Raw genomic sequence first — 20921 nt, 5'->3', positions numbered from 1 at the left:
GCCGGGTACGAGGCTGTTTGCAGGCCGTGAAACGGTAACTCAGCCCGCGGTGCTTCTGTCACCGTAAATGCCACGCCGTGGCTCGCCTGGTGATCCGTGATGTACTGGCTAAGCAGCCTTCTGGTCGCAGGGGGTGCTGTGCCATTTACGTGCAGGTGGAGAGTAAAGGCAGAGAGGTGCTAAAGGCCAGGTGAAAGTTAACAGATGTAGATGCCCGTGGTAGGACTAGGGAAACCCAGTCCAAAACCTACGAGTCTGACAACTCCAGCTCATATTTGGCATAACCAGAGCATGCTTAAACTTTTTAAGTGCCCCAAGTTTTAGTAAAGATAGTCCCAATGTAAGTCCTAGCTTTGTGGTATGCTCAGAAGCCCTTCAGTCTCAACCACATGACGCAGTTTTGACAACAGTTTCCCTAAAACTACATTCCAAGAATTAGGCTTTTCTTTGCCTGTTTCCTCAGGGATCTTCATTTGGTAAGGATTGTCAGGGCATTGAATTACTGCAGGAGGGCTAACAGAACATTACACTCTCTATTGTTCCTGGCCATTACAGCATATCACCTCAAGGCCATGAATTATGGTTGCATCCATGTCATTTTGCAGCTTCACTGAGAAAGCAGTGGGATCCAGCTCCACAAAGGAATGGACACCACACAAAATGCTCTTGTGGAGCAGGGGTGGTAATTGCTTTTTATTCAAGGTCTGAGTGGCAAATGTGCTAATCTAGGATGTGGGAGACTTGGGATCCGTTGCCTCCTCTGTTTAAGAGGATTCTCTTTCTGCAGAGGCTGACCAAACCACCAGGCTACAGACTATCCTGTAGTCCAGGAGGCACTTGTTCTGTTGTGTTGGGACAGTTGTTACTTAAAACAGAGGAGCGGAGCTCTTTCAGCCAAGGGCAATTTCTCCCTTGTCCTTGTAGAGCGTTGTAGTCGCTTAAGGTCATGTTTGCTGCAGTAAGTAAAACAGGTCAAGGCTTTTCTGGCCTTGGAGATGTGTAGCATATTATGGCTGTCAGCCACATGCCAGAGCACTCTTCCCCCACAGAAGATGCCTGTCTGCCTCCAAGCTGCCTGCTGGAGACAGCCTCTGGCACATGCCGTCTCCCAGCTGTGTATAAAAGAGGGCCAACTGGTCTGGACCAGAACTGTGCCAGGTATGCTAGCCATGAAGCAGTATAGGTGATGGGAGACTAGTGGTGTAGGCATCTGTGTTTGAGAAACGGTTCCTGGCTGTGAACCATCAGTGGAGGAAGGTGCTTGTTTCATGAAGCAAATCAAGGTTCAGTAGTTAGCTGGGAATGATTGTGGGAATCACTTCAAAAGTATGCTTTGGATTCAAACTAGAACTATAAAGGAGGCACAGCAGAAGAACTAGAGGGGGCTGTGATCTCAAACACAGCACTGGTAGCTTCAGGTAGTCCCCTGCTCATCATCCTGATTGCCTGGATTCAAGCTGAAGGGGCCTAGTTCTACTCCTTTACAGGGGAAGACAAATGGGATGGGGATTCTTCTAATGTTTAAAAAGTGAGCTAGTCACATAGAAACCATTTCCAGTCCATGGAGAGAAGGAGGCACTTTTAAGGTGAGATTCATCTCATCCAAAGAGGTAATAAAACAGATAAATGAATCATAACGTAGAAAAGCCTGTTTCTTTCCGTTGGCTCTAAGACAAATGTGTCAGGAGAACTGAATCCCACTCTTGCTCTATAAGTTAGAGCTCTGAAGTAATTTCTATGGACAGACACTCCTCTAAGTTAAGTACCACAGCATTTATGTTTGTTGTTGGAAACAAAGACTGCATGGTTATTCATCACTTTCAAATGCTGGACAAATCTTCCCCTGAGAATTCCTTCTTCTTGCCTAAGTACCACGTCAGGGATTGTGAAGAGAAAGGTGAAAGCAGTGCTGCAGAAGTATTTGTTGTGTACATCAGTGGGTTTTGAGAAGGCAGCAAGGTACAGTGCTGAAAGAGTGTGGTTTGTATAGGATCACCAAAACTTTACTTTAAACCAAACTTTATTTTTCCCATGTGTGCATATGTGGATGTTCGTTTCACCAGCCCAAAGGAGCATCAGGCAGTAATGTGTCTTGCCCTGAAATTTTCTCGAGCCAGTACGATCAAGCTACAAAACACAGACCATTTAATTCAGACTTCTTCTCCTCCAGTAAATTACAGATATTCTGAATGCTTTTTTATGTCTCAACAGTAAATAATTCAGTGGGAGTATTTGTTGGAAAAAAATACTTCAACAGTAAAGTGTTTGCAGGCTTGCTGAATTTGAAGGGAGAGGGGAAAAACGTACAGTCTAAGCCCTGTTTGCACATCTGATAAAACTTCAGAACTCTTGCCTTATTTTTGCTTTGAAGAGAAAAACCCAACTCTTCTGAAGAACTGAATTGTACAAAATATACAGGAGGAACAAAATGAGGTATGTCAGAGGTATAAATTTATAAATAGGAATCATCTGGAGAAAAACTGTGGGTCATTTATAAACCTAGAGGTCTGTGGATTTAAGGGGCTTTTCAGAAGAAAATTATAGATGGAAATCAAGGTGGTTTTGTACTACTGCAGGTCTTTTCCCTGGGTTTAGGAGGTAGCCAAGAACTGGTATGGCCCAGTGCAGAATCCCAGAATGGCTGGAGTGTCACATTCCCAAAGCACAGCCTGCCGCCTTCTGACATGCCTGTGCCTCCTCTGATCCCATGGTGTATGTCCCTGCTCTGGTAGCTCTGGGTGAGAACAGAATGGTTCTGTTTGATTGCCTTTCTGTGGTCCGGAGAAGTTTCTTACCTGAGAGAGCTCCCGTAAACCAGAATCAGAGCACAGTGGAAGTAAGAAGTGGTCTGCCACTTTTACCAAAAGGACCTGGAGCTTGGGTGTAGAGAGTACCATTAGGTGTGCAGTCCTTGCAGTTGCACATATATAATCCTTAGGAAGAGTTGCAGGATCACATTCTGAATGAGATCACTCAATAAGATGAACAGTTGTGTAAGGCAGTTCCTTAGATCTCCCAGAAGTTATGTGTGCACTGGTGCAATTTTGAACAAGTATCTTTCCATTGCTGACGTGAATGTAGCTAGATTGAAGCTAAGAAACATTGGGAGCCATCAGCTGCTGTTGATACTTCGTTTTACATCATATGTATCCTGTGCTGAATAAGAAACTGTTCATTTCCTCATGGTTCATTTCCTATTGTGCTATCCTCATGTAATTTTTAGTGCCGCAAGAGCACAGAGTTAATAATCTAATATAGACATTTCCGTCTCAGTCACAAATAGTCTTTTACTACCTAGCAGGAATTGTCTTCTACTGACATAAGAAGCTGCATGACTGTCACTTTGTATCACATGTTAGATCCAGCAGGTTAAATTTAAAACATTTTAAAAAAGAGAAAATTCTTTTCATTTTTCTTCAAAGATGTTGGTGCATAGAAAGAGTAGGAACCAAACAACATGTGGTTAGTAAAACTGCATTTCTAAAGGCCTGTTCTGTGACTTCTGCAAGCAACTGTAGAAAAGCAATTAGAACTGCAGGAGTGTGCATTAATTGGGCTTGTGAAATTTAATAAATAACCTGCTGCTGTTTTTTGTGCTCCTAACACTGACGGAAGCGTGAGAATAGGTTTTGAGGAAGAGAGGGCAGATTACTCCAGCGTGTGTGAAGAAGGAGGAATAAATCTCTTGCAGGATTAACTTTAATATAGTGCACACAGAGTTTCACAGCAAGTTATTTTTAATAGTGTGCTCGCATCATTACTGGGATAATATAAAAACTATGACAAACAAAAGTCCATGAACAATAGGGAGAGACTTAATATTTTAAGGCTGGCTTTCCTCTTACTTCAGATTTTCTTGAACAGCATCTATATAAATCAGCCACGAGATCAGAATCTGAACCCCAGTTCTGTCCTTTAATTCATCTTATTTTATCTAGTGACATTCTTGCTGTGTTGTCTGGTTTTCATATTCTGATCCCTGAGAACACAGTTCTTTCAGCAGAGAAGGATGATGCCCTTACACACACACTGCCCCACCTATTCCAGTTTGTTAGCACTAAAACATCCTAGCCATTGAATGCTACAAGAAAATGAGGAAACGCACTCGAGTTAACTGTCTGGCTCATTGAAGCTGAGCCAGAGAATCACAGAATGAAAAGCAGGGGGAGCTTGAGGAGCACAAGAGAATCTTCCTCATCTAGTGTCTGGTGTAAAGCACTGAGTCCACACAGCAGTTTCTGTGCTCACCAGAAGCTGGGACATTGTCGTTGCAGACAGTCTCTCCTGGGAAATTAGCTATAAACTCTAACATGTTTCTCCTGATCATTGTAAACCACATATTTTCAAAGACTTCTTGCTTGGCATGTCCCAGACAGGAAGGCCACCTCCTGACAAATTTCATGTGAATGCTTCAAAGCTTGGGGGTGCTAGAGCAGCTCAAAGAAAATGTCACTATTTTTTTAACATGGTTAGTTACTTTCTTTTCAGAAAGAGTTGAATTGTGGCTGACCTTTTCCAAAAACTTTGAGCAGGCACCAAACTTGGAAAACTGCAGACTGCATGGTTAGAGCTGATAAAGTCATAAACAACATAAGATGGGACCTAACAATAGGAAATGTCAGGCATCATTAATGATTTTTGGTGTCTTTTCCCCCTACTTGCTATGTATGGAAGTAACAAATGAGGTAGAGCAGCCCTTATGCTGCTGCCTTTCCCTTGCCTGAATCCCAGCAGCAGGGGTTGCCACTGTACCGCTGTTGTTTCCTGCCCGGCCTATGACTCAGTGGTGTGGGTGGTCTGAGCCAGCAGTGCATGATACACCCTGTGGAAACTCTGGCTATGGTGGATTGCAGGGCAGATGCCTTCCCTGGAGGTCCTAGGCCCTTTCCTGTTAAAATCAGGGACCTGCCTGGAGTGTGCCACAGCTTCCAGCTGATGCAACTGGGTTTCTCCTCCATGGAAATGGAGGGTCCAGGAAGGGGACAGCACCTGGACAGAATAGGGCTGGCATCCTTCTATAGAGTTGTCTGGGTAGCAAATTCTGAGTACCCAGGTCCTGCAGATACATATTTAGGCCTCAGTTGCCCATGTAGGGTCTGTTTCCAACCATGTAAATTAGAGAGGTTTTGTGTTCTGAGCTCTTATGATGGTTAGCAACTTCAGAAACAGGAAATTTGATGAATACTTTAGGTCTGTGGCTTGCTAAACATCTAGCAATTGTTTTGTGTAACTGGGAGGCATGGAAAGTTTTCTATTCTCACCAAGAAGCACCCACCTTCCTAGCTGGCTGTGCTGTTTCCTTCTGCCTGTTAGCTCTGCACTGAGGCAGCAGTCCCACTTTGGCTTCTCTGAGCCACTCCAGTATCCAAATTACCTCCTGAAGGCTCTCTATATCTAAGGAGACTCCACAGGTGGAGTCTGAACTGCAGCAATCCTCAGATGCTGGAAAACTGTAGGTATCCTGTGACAAACCAGGGTAGCCCAAGGCCTTGCTCACACAAAGACAGAATGGGCTCCTTGGGGTAATTCAGTGTGATGCACAAGACCATTGTCATGAATATCTCTATATGATCATCTGTCTGTATTATACAGTATCTTGAACTCTCAGAACTGTGGTAGCACAGAAGTATTAGCATTCTGCCTGTCAGTGCTTTATGGCAAGTCAGCTCTAAATTAGGTTCTTGTGGCAAAGGCGGCTGATAGTATCCTGGGCTGCATTAGGGGGAGTGTTGACAGCAGGTGGAGGGAGGTGGTCCTTACCTTCTCCTCAGCACTGGTGAGGCCGCATTTGGAGTGCTGTGTCCAGGTCTGGGCTCCCCAGTGTCATAGGGAGGTGGAGTTACTGGAGGGAGTCCAGCAAAGGGCCACTAAGATGATGAAGGGACTGGAGTGCCTCTTCTGTGAGGAAAGGGCAAGAGAGCTGGGACTGCTCAGCCTGGAGAAGAGAAGGCTTGGGGGGATCTCATCAATGCATATAATATCTGAAGGGAGGATGTAAAGAAGACGGAGCCAGGTTCTTTCCAGTAGCGCCCAGTGACAGGACCAGAGGCAATGGGCACAAACTGAAACACGGGAGGCTCCATCTGAACATCAGGAAATACTTTTTCACTGTGAGAGTGACTGAGCACTGGCACAGGTTGCCCAGAAAGGTTGTGGAGATATCTATCCTTGGAGATAGATATTCAAAAGATGTCTGGATGTGGTCCTGGGCAGCCTGCTCTAGGTGACCCTGCTTGAGCAAGGGGGTTGGACCAGATGACCTCCAGAGGTCCCTTCCAACCTCAACTGTTCTGTGATTCTGTTAACTTCTGTGGCAATTTCTTTTAAACTGAGGTAGGGAAGTTACCAAGTGAACTGGTTACTATTTGAATGTGGCTAACACATTTATTTCAGTAACTGGATGGATTCTTTGCCCGAATTACAAGACTTGAATGAAGCTAACGTCCTCCTGTAATCTCTTGATCCTAATATTTGGGGCATTATGACAAACCTCAATTAAAGTAAAAGTTGCAATAAAATTAAGGTGATAATGCTGTATCACTGATAGAAGTTGTTTAGTTTGGGCGAGTGTGTAAGCCTCATCTAAATAGGACCGAAACAACCATTAGTGAAGCAGCTGAGCACACTGGCATGTAAACTGCAATCTCAAAGTATAGCGTGGAGTATGACTTGTCCCATTGAGAGGAATGGAACAGGTCATATCTTTCATTGATGATACTCTGGGCAGTCTGCAGACTCCTGGACCTATTTTGCATGCAAGCTGTCTATAGGCAACAGACCCTTGCCAACACTAACTGCCAAAGCATACATTATAATCCCAGTTGAAAGTTATTTGGTTTAGGCCAAAACTGTGCCAAGGAGCGTTCTAGCAATTTAACAGTTGCCCTCCAGTGCCATTCATGGCATCGTCCAATTCAGCAGAGTAGATGCAGCCAAAGGTTGCCAGAATGTATTTATTTTTAATGAAAGACTAGATATCTCTACATCAGTCTGAAGCTATTAACAGTTTCTAAAAAAATTTTGATAGTCACCAAATCAACATGTTATTGTTTGTTATGTTTTTAAAGAGGCAGGACAATTGACAATTTAGTAAGTCAAATCAGCAGAGTGCAAACAGTGAAAGAGAAATTTCTCCTTGAACCATATGTCTGAGCAAGGAGAGTAATTACGGGTGTCTGTCATTCCAGCCTCAACTTCTGCAGAGCCACTGAGGCCCCATCTGTTAAGTTGACTCTTGGAACCTGGATATCCTCCCTTCTACCTGGCAGGATAGCTCCTTGCTGATTTTTGGCTTATCATCTTTTGCAAGTTTGTTCTTCAAAAACTACGTAAGATCAGCACCTCACTTAATTCTCTAAAGCAAATGTAAACAACTGTTTCAAATAAATTTGCTTTCTCTTGGGGAGACCTAATGGGATGCCTTGTAAGATGAGGACCTTTGTTTTCTGACCTCACATGAAACAGAGCAGAGTTCTGGTTTCACTTTCTCAACTCTTTCCATCCTCCTCTGAATTACTTTGGGTACTTTGGAATCCATATGGTATTTACAAGTGATGGTGCCAGTTACATGGGGAATTCTGTTTCCAAATCTGCAATTGACGTTATTATAAAGAATGTTTCCAAAAGTGCTGAAATGAGCTATAAAATGATGCTAGGACTGAAAAAACCATACACCAGTATTTCAAGAGTACTTGTTTTTTAAGACTGAGAGGTGACTGTATACATGTGAAAGTACTTTCATAGAGGTAAAATACTTGGTGCTAAATGACTCTTCAGCTTATCAGAAAAATGTGTAATAAAAAACAATATCTGGAATTAAAAACCAGATAAAACTTCACTAAAAAAGTCATATAATTTTAAAGCTGGAGGTGACTATCATAGAATAAACTTTCAAAGAGAAGCAGTTGATTCTCCATTGCTTAGTGCTTTCCAAGTAAGACTGGGTGCATTTCCAGAAGGTATACTTCTGGTGAGTATAATTACTGAGTTCAATACATGAGCAGTTGGATAAAATAAAGTGGCTTCTGATAGGTACTCAGATAAGGTTCTTTCTGGCCTTGAAATGAGTGCGCGTATGAGAAGCAAGAAGAAGCCATTGCTGGATCTATTAAATCCACTTCTATTCTAATTGTAAGCATGAGCTTATGAAGCTGTACTGCTCATACCAGAAACATTGTTCACTTCTTTGGCCATTCAAGAGGTCAGGATACAGCCTAGAAATAAAGTGCTCTCCAGAACAGTGTGACATGCTAACCGTACCCAGCCACCTTCACCTGTCATATGGAGCATGGATGAGTTTCTCCAGCAGAAGCCAGAGAAAGTAAATAGAGGCACAAAGCCACCAACACAACTACCAACACATACACTTACCAGCCCAGCCTCTAGAGTTCAGCTTTTTGCATACTGCATTGAATGGTTCAATTAGATTTGCAGCAACAGTAAAGATAATATGATATTAGATTATTTAAGAAAGGTTATGTGATCAAGTAATCAGGTGGGTTGTTGGATGCTTATGGTTATGTACCTACTTGTAAATAATTGGATGTGTTTAAATAAGGCAGTGGTGACAGTAAAGATTGTGTGATGTAGACACTGGAAAAACAGTCTCGTTTGACTTGGTCTGCTAGAATCTGATATAATTCTTGATTATACCTCTAATTGTTTCTTGGTGTATTTTGTTATCCTCACAGTTTGTTTTAATTTTGGCTCATTTACTGTTTGGCACTGATCTAGTAACAGGACACCACATGTTGCTGTGCTGTGACTTCTAAAAGCCTGGCTGGAGAATCACTGTTTGCCAATTTCTACTCACTTTCACTTCTGTCAATATAATAAGCAGTGGATAGACCATTATGAAAGTATCATGCAGAATGAGAATCAGTTGTGTCTGGCAGTTACAGTAGGAATCTGGGTAACACACCATCTGGATAATGAAAGGCACCCACACCCTTGTGTTACCTTTATACAAAAATCTGGAAAAAGCAATTAGATTTCTGTCATTACAGCTAAAGATCTACAGACCAGCATCTCAAGTGCCAGCAGGAACTGGAGGGGAGACACAAGGAGGGTTGGTCATGGACTGAGCAGAGAGCAGTGGCTGCTAGATCTGCAAGGGGTAAATGTGAGGAAGGAAAGGTGTGTGACATGGGGGCAGAGCATCTGTGTATTGAACATATGATTAGACATGTTTGTGGATTCAAGCAGATCGTTTGAAGCACCTGGTATGAAGTGCTCAGTACAGGGTTGCCAAGTGACATGATGTAGCCGAAAGGACTGTTTTCTGAACTGTAGGCTAACACCAAATACTATGGGTTTTTTTTTAATGTACATGTCTGTGGTTTTCATATTTTAATCAGCATAGCATCTGTTTAACATGCACTTAATCTCTGTATGCTACATGCCTCCTTCCTGGCCCCATAAATTCATCGTAAATTCATTGAGATTACTTGGAAAGATTCCTCTTGACTTGAGAAAGGTTGGATACGGCCTTTTCCTGGATTTCAAGGGAATACTATACTAGTCATTGGCTACCATTTTGTGTTAGATTTAATCAGTACCATTTGAGAGGAGACCCTGGGGACATGTATTTTCTCATATTGTTTCTTCAGACTTTGCTGTTGTCCTAAGTATATGCTTGAGCAGACAATAGAAGTTTAGCAAGAGAAAGAATGGTTCAATATTTTACCCAGCACTTGGGAAATCCACGTTCACTTCTCACATCTGCCAGAAACTCCCCAGGTAGTTTTGAGCAAGTTATTCAATCACTTTTTCCCTCAGTCACTGGTTTGTGAAATGGCAATTACAGCACTCTATTAAGTTACAATTCCCTGGTTTGTAAGAAGGCTAGTGTGTTCAGGACTATGAGTTTCTTGAACACTACAATAGTATGAGCTACTTGCTTAAAATAGACCACAAGGAACTAAAATGAAGGAAGTGTGCATCACCAATCTTGCAAGACCTTGTCATTAGCAGTGGTGCTTCATGGCACAGCCCATACCTGTGTCTTGGTGCACAAAGCAAGCTGTAACGGTGATGAAGCATTCCTGACTTCACAGTCTATGAGGCTGACATATTCCTGGCACGACCTTAAACAGCATGGGCCACACTGATTTTATGGCTCTGCTATTGAAATGTAATTCTTTTATTTTACCCCAGCAGTATTCTTTTAGGAATAGTTTGTCATTGTTCTTACTTATGTTATGAGCAGCTTTGGTTGTTCTTCTATTTCAGCATTTGCCTTTTCTGTGCTTGCAAGCCTGGTACACAAGTAGTGGTAATGGAGGGGCCATAATACTGTTTACCTCTGTTTTGCCAGGCTGCTCTGACTATCGTACAGGAAGTAGAAATCTCTGGGTTTGGTACTTCAAGCAGTTGATTGCTTTCTGGTTGCTCCCTTTCTGGAGCTGCTGAGCATTGGATTGGCTGTAGCTAAGGGATGTGCCAATCTTAAACTAACGGTTTAGATTGCTCTTTTGTTTAACGTGCTCCTGGTGTGTCTCTTGAGAGTGTCCAGAGACACTGTCCATCCTGTGGGAACCACAGACTGCCCCAACACTTGCAGGAGCCCTTTTACCCCGCACTGATATCCTATATTCCCTGCAACCATGCTGCAGAGCCCTGGGTAAGATTCACTGCCCGATTTCTTTCACTGACTCCCAAGGACTTGTAGCGAAGGTGGGGTGAGTGGAAAGGAACAGAAGGGAGGAAGCGTGTGAACCAAAAATTGCATCTCTGGAGTAGTAGCTTTAAAATCACATTGTCCCCTGTAAGCAGATTTCCTCCCATGTAAAATGGGGTTGCCAACAGCCATCCCCAGAGGCTTGGCTTAGCTTGAATGCCTAAGCAGAGGAGGGAGACCCTTCCTCCCAAGCCTCCTCTTGGGTCACAGTGGCTTTTCTTCATCATCTCCCTATCATCAGCTGTGCTCTCCCTCACAGTGAGTTTACAAGCCTGGTCCAAAACCAACACAGGTCAACAGCACACTGAAACTTGGCATGCACTGGGGGAAGAGAAGGGGACATGATCTCTTCTTGGGGGTATTCTGGCAACATTTTCTTTAAGTTGTATCACCTCCATGATTGCACACAGGGACTTGAGAGTACTTGGGAGTACAGGGACTTGGGAGTACTTGAACCTAGGCTCTGTTTCAGAAATGTGTCATTTGCCATTGTCTTGAAGATCCACATAACATTTGTTCAAGTTAGAAGTATTGTTATCATTAATTAGAGCTAAAATCAAAATTTATAGCTTTTATTAAGAGAATTAAGATAAGATCAACATGATTCTGGCAGAATTAGAGGACAACTATAGCTGAAGTGCTGACCTACATAAAGAAAAAGAATAAACTAAGAACATTTTCACTTTGTGTCAGTGACAGGAGAGAAGCAACCTTGCCTGCAATAAGCCATATGCCAAGTCCCATAACTTAGCAGTCCTATATATTGGCAAGCATACAGAAATCATACACTATGAAAACTTAGAAAATGTCTACTTACAGCTTTATAGAAATTCTAAAAATATCTAATTGTAATAACAAGTGGGATATGAATTCAAAAGGATTAAAATTAAACTTCTAAAACTAGAATGAGCACTTAAGCTAGTGCATACCTAGGAACAATTCAGGACAAATTTTAGTTTCTCTTAGGAAAACATTCTAAATTCCTGTATTATATATCAAAGTAGCATGTATTTTTATAAATACGCAGGCAAGTCAACATACATGAAATTGTAAATATGTGTTTCTATATGATGCTTTTAATATAAATCTCATCAATTCCATTGAATTTATCTAATTGTTCACTGTTACCAAATGAGTGGCTGACTGACCTGTGGACTTGCTGTATTGGCTCAGTATGAAACCATGCCTTTTCCTTGCTATAAGACTGAACTGGATACAGAAATGTCTACTTCTCTTGGACAGGCACAGGTTGGCTGTTCAGTCACCAGCCAGCTGTCTGACTACGTATGTCAGCTGTAGTTTAGTTAATGCACGTAGCTAATAGATAGCTTCTGGTTGCATTAAGAACCGAATGAGAACTGATCGGCACACAGGATAGAATATGAACTGGAACCAGTTCATTACTCTGGAATGAAAAGAATGTGATTGGAAGCCTTTGGGAAAAAAAATCTGATTTAAACATCATATTCTAACTTAAACACTGAAAAAGACAGATGTTCTCATGTGGAACTAACTGAGCTGCCGTAAAGGCAGTCAGCACAATTAGGATCTACAGAGCCACAGTAACTGAACGTGCCTTTGTTGCTTGAGTTGATGGAACTAGTGCTACAAGTAGCAGGTTGCTTTCAGTGTTGATGTGCTGCCTGCTGAGGAGGGATGGAGGCACCCATGCTGCTATCACACATCATAGGTGTTTGGAAAACTCCATGAGAAGGGTGAGAAAGATCCTACTTAATTTTCAGGCGTGGGATGGAGGCTGTTCAGCCATTTGGTGGAAATCAAATATATTCAGCCTGCTGGGAGGGACTAGACCATAGTCATTACAGACAGGTGTTTAGAGAATTAGCTGGCAAATTTTAAAAAGTTTCTAGAGAGCATACAAGTGTGAAATTGGGACACATTTCACTATATGTCAGTGGGGATTGGCACCAGGATAAATCACTGCCAAGTGAAAACTGCCAGCTCTAAAACATGGAGGTTTTTTTCCTCTATTTAACAAACTAGTTTTAAGAATTTTCTATGAGGGAAAAGACATTCATTTTCCCTTCACCTCATCCTCAGAAAGGCTGGTGTCTTTCTCAGAATGAATTTTTGAATGATCTTACTTTAAATTACCATATTTTAACTAAAATATTTTAGTTTTCCTAAAACTGGAGGGAAATGTATTGTTTTTCCCATATGAGTGATGTCTCCCAAAATGCTGAACATCTCACCTATTCTTTCAATCAATCTTAGGCAGATATCAAGCAGGGAAAATATAAGAAGGAAGAAAATAGGGAAGTGTCAGCAACATTAGGCAGAGGCATTATGGTTGTCGCTGCTTATAATGGCTTCTGGAAGAGTGGAAACAAGCTGGGTCTATTTATCCCCTTTTCCACTATGCTTATTTTATTTTATTTAGGCAAATTAGTTTTCTACGTATTATAATGTGAAACTTGAACAGAGAAGAGATACTGCTGAAACCTTATAGGCAACTAAAAAGGGACACAGTAGTAGCTGTGGATTGTTTTTTCCTGTAGGGAAAAAAAAAAGACTTTTACTGATATTGTCCCTTTTTTCCAATTTAACCCATATTTTTTCTCAAAATAATTGGAACTAACTTTGCCACTTTGTTAGGAGTTGAAAGCAAAATATATAAAAATGTCACGTTGATGTATATCCAAGCTTGAGCAACTGCTGCTGCAATTATTCCTGCCTCTGCCATCCCACAAGGCCTTAGGTTGTACTAGGCTTGGCCTGCCTAATCACGTTTTTCTGGCACAGCCTGGGCTGAATGTCCCACTTTTCTCTGAACGTTGTTGGCATATGCCAAGGAGCTCATGGAAGAACTTATGGAGGATCAGATTCTATCATAACAACTTTTTGAGGGCTCTTTCCATGCAGACGTTCCTCCCCATTGGCTTCTTCACAGCAATCACAGAATGCTAAAATACATCAAAAGCGGTAAACCATATGTGGGGAAAAAAATCACTCCTGAAATGCACCAGGTGTTGTGACAAAACCAGTGAATTGCATTAAACCTGTACAAAAAAACCAAACCAAAACAAAACAAAAACCAACAAAACAAACATAGGATAATGTCATCTAATCATCATCATCAGAACATCTCCAGTAGAACTCATCTGACAAAGGAGTGTTAAATTAGGGCACATAAGAATGGTACAAGAAGTTTGCCAGGAGATTTAACTGGAAGAATGCCTTTCCAGTTTCAGGCACTCTCCAGAATGGCAAGAGCAAAAAGAAATTAAATTCCAAAACTGAAAAAAATTAAGGGAAAATAACATTTTATCTATGCTGGCAGTTGGCTAACATTGTTATGCCATGTAACTATGTGGTTTTTCTCTTCTGGTAACCCCTGCCTGGGCCTGGCCTATATAGAAATGCTTGTTGATCTCATGAGTCATTCCCAGGAGATGGCAAACATGACAAAAAGACTGGAAGACAAGACACACGCTACAGGATGAGAACCAAAAGAACTGGAGATGACTGAAAAGCTGTCAAGAGAATATCTATGCAGTGACTATACAAGGAAAAGGACATGAAGGAAAGATGCAGAACATGATCACAGCACCCTTTTGCTGCCGTTCCTCTATAGCTGCTGCTTCTGTGCAGGGAATCCCTTGCAATCCCATGTAGAGCTGAGGGGGGAGACAGTTGTCTCACTGGTCCCAGCCTTAAGACAAGGAGACCAGTAATGGTCTCCCTGGCATATACCTACCATTCTCCATTGCACACGCACCATAGCACTTTAGTAAGCTGTGCAGTGGTTTGCTTGGCTCAGGGTTGACATTGCCTTGCTGTTTATGAAATCAATAAAGCTTTTTGTTTATTGAGCATATGTTCTTGGTTAAAAGGTTTATTGAAGCACACTCGTCCTTCATAAAACTTGTCGATGTCTTTTGGGACGGACAGTCAAATTTTTAATGTCACAGGAGGTCATATTCAATTACAAATACCATAGCATATTAACAACACATGTACAGCAGCTTCAAAATTTAAAATGTGCCATAACAATCTATTAAAGTTCATTAAAAGGGTTGGAGGCTTTTTGTGAATCAATGTGTGAAGAAGTACTGGGCACATTTAATGCCCCTGCACCCTGATTTTGAAGATAAATGTGTCTCCACACACTTGCCCAACTGATGGAGGCACTAAGCAGGCAGCTCTCCTTCTCTCCTGTACCCTGCTAGGAAGAGCTTTCTGCTATTCCACCACCCACTGAGTAGGCATTTGCCTTTAGAAACTTCTAAAACACAATATGCATTGGTAACACAAGGCAGAAATTTCTGAAATGCTTCAAGCCATGTCCTGACATGTTTTCATTTTTCTTTCCCTCTTCCAGAATTCATGGTCATTCTCCGACATTGGTACTGTAGCTTAGAAGATTTTTTTCTCAGATTTCCACTTACCGAAAAGCCTATCACCCTGAGAGCAGATAAAATGAGATTTCTCAGAATAGCAGTACTATTATCATGCATTTAATGTCTACAATATGAGGTCGTGGAAAGTGGGGGTATGCAATATTTATGCAACCGAACTAGAGTTTTGAAACATCTTGGCATCAGAGACTGTTCCAGTACTTTGTAGACCATGTAGCTTAAAGCAATTCAGGGAGAAAACTATGGAAACATGTTTTCAGGTTCAGTTCAGCATTTCAACAAAAGAGAAGCAAATGATGAGAAAAAATTAGTCAACATAAGTCAATTATGCATTTCAAAAGAACGTTTTCATTTCAGACATGAAAAGATAGTATTAATACTACAGCTGCTTAAAACTGCAAAGCATAAACTAATATACCATTCAAATTTTTTAAAAAATCCTCTTTTCCCTAGTTCTTTTTTCGAAAAACAAAAGCCACTAATCAGTCATTTGTATAGCTCTGTCTGAGGCTGGCTTCTGTATGACATTTTGTGTTCCCTTTGTTTCAGTTTTAACACCTTTTCTGTACTTTTGTACACTCCCTCTTATTATGTCCATCTCATTCTGCACCTTTCCTTTTAGATAAAAAAATCAATTTTTTTTATTTACTTTGAATCTAGTAGTGAAAGATGATAAGAAGAAGATATTTTATATAGATGTGAGTGTTTGCTTGGACAGCAGAGGTGACATTCTCAGCTATGTTCTTTAAAAACAGTTCTTGACCCAGAATTCTGTGTAAAAAAGCAGCATAAAACTTGGCATTGAAAATTAATTCTACATTACCAAAAACAAGTTTTAAAAACACAGCAGCCTATTCTGTAATATGTTATTGTATTGAATAACTTCAGCCAATGCGCGTTGTTGATTTTATATTATAAGCTTTTGAGAGGTGAAAAAGTACACTAAGCATATTAGAGATAATCATATTACCAATGATTTATTAATTTTAAAATGTGGATCAGTTGGCAAATGATCATTTTCTCTTTCTTGGTGCAAAACTTAGTAGAACAAATTGTAGTAGATATAAGTAAGTACCTGCTGTGTTTTGTTTGTTAGCACGATTACGTTCAAAGCTTTGTCTTCATTTCCTGAAGACCAAGCTATACATACACTCAGCCATGGTGTCACTGAATTTCCATTTCTGTCAGTAGCACAGTCAATTGAAACATCACCACATTCTTGCATTTTTCTTTGTGAAAGAAAGAAAAGCAGGTTTGGCAGTAAAGGAATGTTTCAGCAGAAATGTTTACAAGGTAATAAGAGCTGGTTGAAAACCAGGACTGTCATTGTGCCAAAAAAATAATATAAATTGTTTTTATTTCAAATTTTGAATGTGTTTTAAATTTAATTGTAATTTCAGGGCAGAATTTCTTTGCTTTATGTAACAGTGAGTTTTACTTTGGAAAAGTAAATTTGGGTTTACTCTGGGTTTGTGAAGACTCTTATTTTCCTTACCATAGCACTGTCAGTATGGACTGAATAGGGTTTCCTTTTGTATTTTTCCATGCTCTTCACTTGTTTGAAAATAGTCAAAGAAATTGTCATTTCTTGAGAGATTGGCATCTAATGGTCACTGTTACAAGTCAAATGTTAAAGAAACTCCTCCTCCACAAAGAAGTTTAATTTTTCTAATTGCAGTAATTTCTGTGATGTGTCCGGTAAGATGCTCAAGTAAGATTTGGGAAGACTTCCTAGCTCTAGCAGAGCTAGATATCAACATAGGGTTTATGTTTATGTCTAAACCTAGAGTTAAACATAGGGTGACTTTACATCTTTTGTTTGTTTCTGAAATGACAGTGGTTTTAAAAGTATTTTCTTTTGGATTCTTAGAAAACTCTGAGAAAGTCTGACCTGAGTCCAGCAGGGATACCTGTGTGGGAGGAGGCTTTGGTGTCCTTTGGCTTTGTATTCCTGTTGCCTGGAGCAGTGACTCACAAAATACAGGTACAACATTCTGGCTCCTGTGGAAAGCCTGCTGACTCCCTCCCTGCGAGCCCCTCCGTGGGTGGCCTTGCCAGCAGGCTGTGGGGTCCCAGGGCTGCCCAGGCCTGACGTGTGGGGACAGATGTAGGATAACACAGTGACCACAGGCCTCTGTGCTGTCCAATGGACACTGGGGGCCCTTGGATCTGAGCAGCCTGGCAGCTGAGCTGTCATAGACCCACGTGGCTTAGACTTCCTCCCTTTGATGAGAATATTTTTAATTTGATATTCCTTCCCGTGTCAGAAGGAAACAGGTCCCTCCCCCCAAAAATGAATTATCTCTTTCTGGTCATCACTCTTAAAGATGTTGAAAGGAGTGCAGGAAAGCAACACACCGTAGTCCCACTGGATGCCAGTGAGAAGTGGGTACCTAACCACTCGAGACGCTTTGGAAAATCCCAGACAATTACAAAATCAAGTGACACTCAGCTGTCATCACGCATTCCAGCAAAGACTGTACGTCTCTCATTTGCAGGCTCCAGACTGTCTCTAACAATTTCTGTCTCTCTTTTTAGCATGGGAACAGTGCTACTTCAAGGAACAACAACACGTTCCTGGTGCATTACAAAGTAAACCCCTTGCTGCTGTGAAAGCGCCCATGGCCTGCAATGTGGGGACAACAGATCCCACTGAAGATAGGTTCATACTCTGGGTATCAAAATGTTTCTCAAGGACTGGACTTCCTGTTCAAGCTTTTGCTATATTCCCTGGTTTGCGTTTTGCCACTCATTTTTTCCGTTCTGCTGCTGCTAGCTATTTTTCATGAATATCTAGTCAGCAGGAACCTACCCTGCTTCAACTTTACAAGAATTTTGACAATTGAAATTCACCCCATCATGTGTTTCAAAGCAAATCTCAACAATTCTTCATCTATTCCTAGCTGTGAATTTCCCAGACATCTGAACCAAATTATGGCTTCAGCTGGCAAGAACAGGAATTTGCTCAATGCAAATCAATTGCTTCCAAAGAGTTTGTTTCATCCATGCAATATTTTTAAATGCAAGTTTGAAGACCAGATTGGTAAAAACTCTTTGTTATCACTTATTGCCAACTAAAGACTGTGATTTCTGCCACTATTTTCAAAACAGATGGAAAATTAATTTCCCTGAAATTTCATTTTTTAATGGAAATGTATCAATTCTGATGCAAAATTTAAAAAGTATAATATTGGAATGACTTAAAATTAAAAAGAGAGATTGCAGCCGAACACTCAATTTATTTTCAGCCTTCTCATTTCCCTTTCTTTATTACATTGCAATTTTTTTGTGTCAGAAATGCTGCTATAAGGTGGTTTCTATGTCTTTGGATACATTTTTCTCTTTATCTCCAAATTTTTATTCTAGGTTTTGTTTATTCATTTAAATTTTGACTTTTCATCCTAAATTAGAATGAAAACAAGATTCAAAATGCAAGAATTTGTCTTGGAATTGAATTACTTTCTTTCACCAGCTCAGAATTTGATCACAGCTGAATCATCCCAGGAACAGGCCTTGTATCACACATCAGATTCCAAAGAACTGACTGCAGTTCATCTCCATCTCCAGACAGATGCACTATCTTCATCTCAGGCTGTCTGAACCTGGATTAGTATCCTTCTGCCATACTGAGGAACTTTTACAGAGGACCCACATGCCTCTAGGCAGATGGAGTACAATTATAGCTCATCACCGATTTCAGCTCTAGAGCGCCTTCTGCCAGGCTTTCCTTAAGATGTGAAACCCCATAATCAAGCTCTCCCAGGTACTGAAACTAGTGGCACAGGTCACCCTAGTCTCATTTCTTGGAGATCCACCTATGCATGGGAAGTCACACCTCACCATTTATTTCCTCCAGGATAACAGGGTAAAATAGGGTGCAAGGCAGGTGCAACAAAGGATGCCTTAGCCACTTTAATATCCTAGGATATTATACACAAAAGTATCCTGAGCTATGATGTCCTCACAGCAGGTCTCATCCTTGTCTGTAAGTCTGAGACAGCAGACACAGCAAGAGCTGTGATGGAGACCTTGCTGTACTGTAAAGCCCCACTTACATGCCCTGTGGATATGCACAAGTTCACTGAAAAGTAAACACAGTTCTGCAATGACTGTTCAGACCCTCAGGGTTTGACTGTCCCCTGCCTCTCTTTTTTATTGGCATCTCAGTGTCTTAATACTTTGCCCGGGGTTTCCACAGAAGAGTTCACATCTTGCTCAAACGCTGTGCTTTTTGACAGCAAATAACTCTTAACAAGACCTTGTAAAATCCTGTGAAAGCACTACTGTCAGATGCACCTCATTAACTGTCCTGACAGCTGTAGCCTTATGAAGAGACTTGATCCAGCTGCCATAAATACTAAAGAAAACAGAGCAGGGTCTGCCACAGTGTGCAGCCAGAGTGAGACGGCGTTGCTAGGAGGGCCAGCCATGCCCAGAGGTGGAGGAACAGGAGCATCGGCGTTTCTTAGCTCTTTGCCCTCTCCAAGTCAGGACATCATGTGAGGTTAGAGGAAACCAGGAAGTACAGGAAGGTTGGGATGTAGGTCCCTAAATATAGGTGTCTACTGCTGTTTTACATGTAGGACCTACATGGGCTTATGCACAGCAAAGAGACATAGGGTTTTATTCATCTCTCTCTCTCTCTAGCACTCCTGTCAGTCCCATTTGGCTTTAATTCATCTGCACCAAACTCTAGCCACATGCCATCCCTCGTGCTTTCACAGCATGAGTCCTCCACTAGTGATAAAGGGCTCCTGGTGCCAGATCAGGTGCTCATCAATACTCTCCCTGCCTTACAGGATCAAACCTTTCCACCAAGGATCATCATCCAAACAACAAACAGAGGTTGTGACTGGCACAAGGCATGGTATTTGGTGACACCACTTGCATTTCTCTCTTTCCAACCCCACCTCAGTGTTTCTGAGTGTTTACCTTGAAGCATGTGGTTATTCTCAAACCTATTTCAGAAAAACAGTTACACTAAGCATGGATTTAAGAGCTATTAATTTACTTGTTGCTGCAATCATAAGGTTTGAAATTAATTTGCTGAAGCAAAACCTCGTACCAACATGTCAGCATCATGTTTTAGCCAACAACTGATGCCATGTCTTACCTAGATCTCCAAGGCAAGTTTCCAGCATGTTATTTAGGAGTGAAGGAATTGCCACATGGAAGAAGGTCAGGAGTCCCTTGGCCTCCAACAGCAGCTGGTGCCAGGTGAATCAGAGAAACTCTTCAATTGGCACTCCTCCCACCCACCCAGGGCTTCTCTTGACACATGAGATGCGAGAGGTGTGATTTTAATGGCAGGGCCAAAGGATGCTGCTTTAGAAACTTCTTTTGTGATTAATGTTAATGAAAGTGTTCTCCACATGTGTCCACCCAGTGTCTACTTTCTGTATGAGTTGTGAGTTGTTGGTCTGAGTGACAACTGTCTTGGCAGAGGGTTACAACTCCGAGCTTGGGAGCAGGGAATCAAGGACGCTTTTGGTCTCAACACACCCTGAGGAGGATATGCTCAGTTGGTTTTTTTTGATGGATCCGAAGATGGGATAAGGGTGATATTTGTTTCTGGATTTTACCTTGTTTTACTCGTCTGATCAATGTATTGTGGGACATGTCCCTACACCTAAAGCCTGGCAACTGGAAATGATACAGGCTAAAGAGAATGATAGCTGCTGTGGATGTTGGGCCAGTGATGATGCTGGGGATAGTGGCTATCAACCGCTGTAGTTTCAGTAGTTTGTCTGAGGCTTGGCAGTTGGCTCCTTTTTAGTCTCTGTAAAAAGTGTCTTGCAAACAATTCAAAGTGTGGGTCTCTGCAGATACGTCTCTTTAAAGAGACTCTTCTTTTCATAGTGCAT

The sequence above is a fragment of the Nipponia nippon genome, unplaced genomic scaffold (genome assembly GCF_047370975.1).
Source record: "Nipponia nippon isolate SJK-2023a ecotype South Korea unplaced genomic scaffold, ASM4737097v1 scaffold_4, whole genome shotgun sequence".
Lineage (NCBI taxonomy): Eukaryota > Metazoa > Chordata > Aves > Pelecaniformes > Threskiornithidae > Nipponia > Nipponia nippon.
This window is presented reverse-complemented; position numbering follows the sequence as displayed.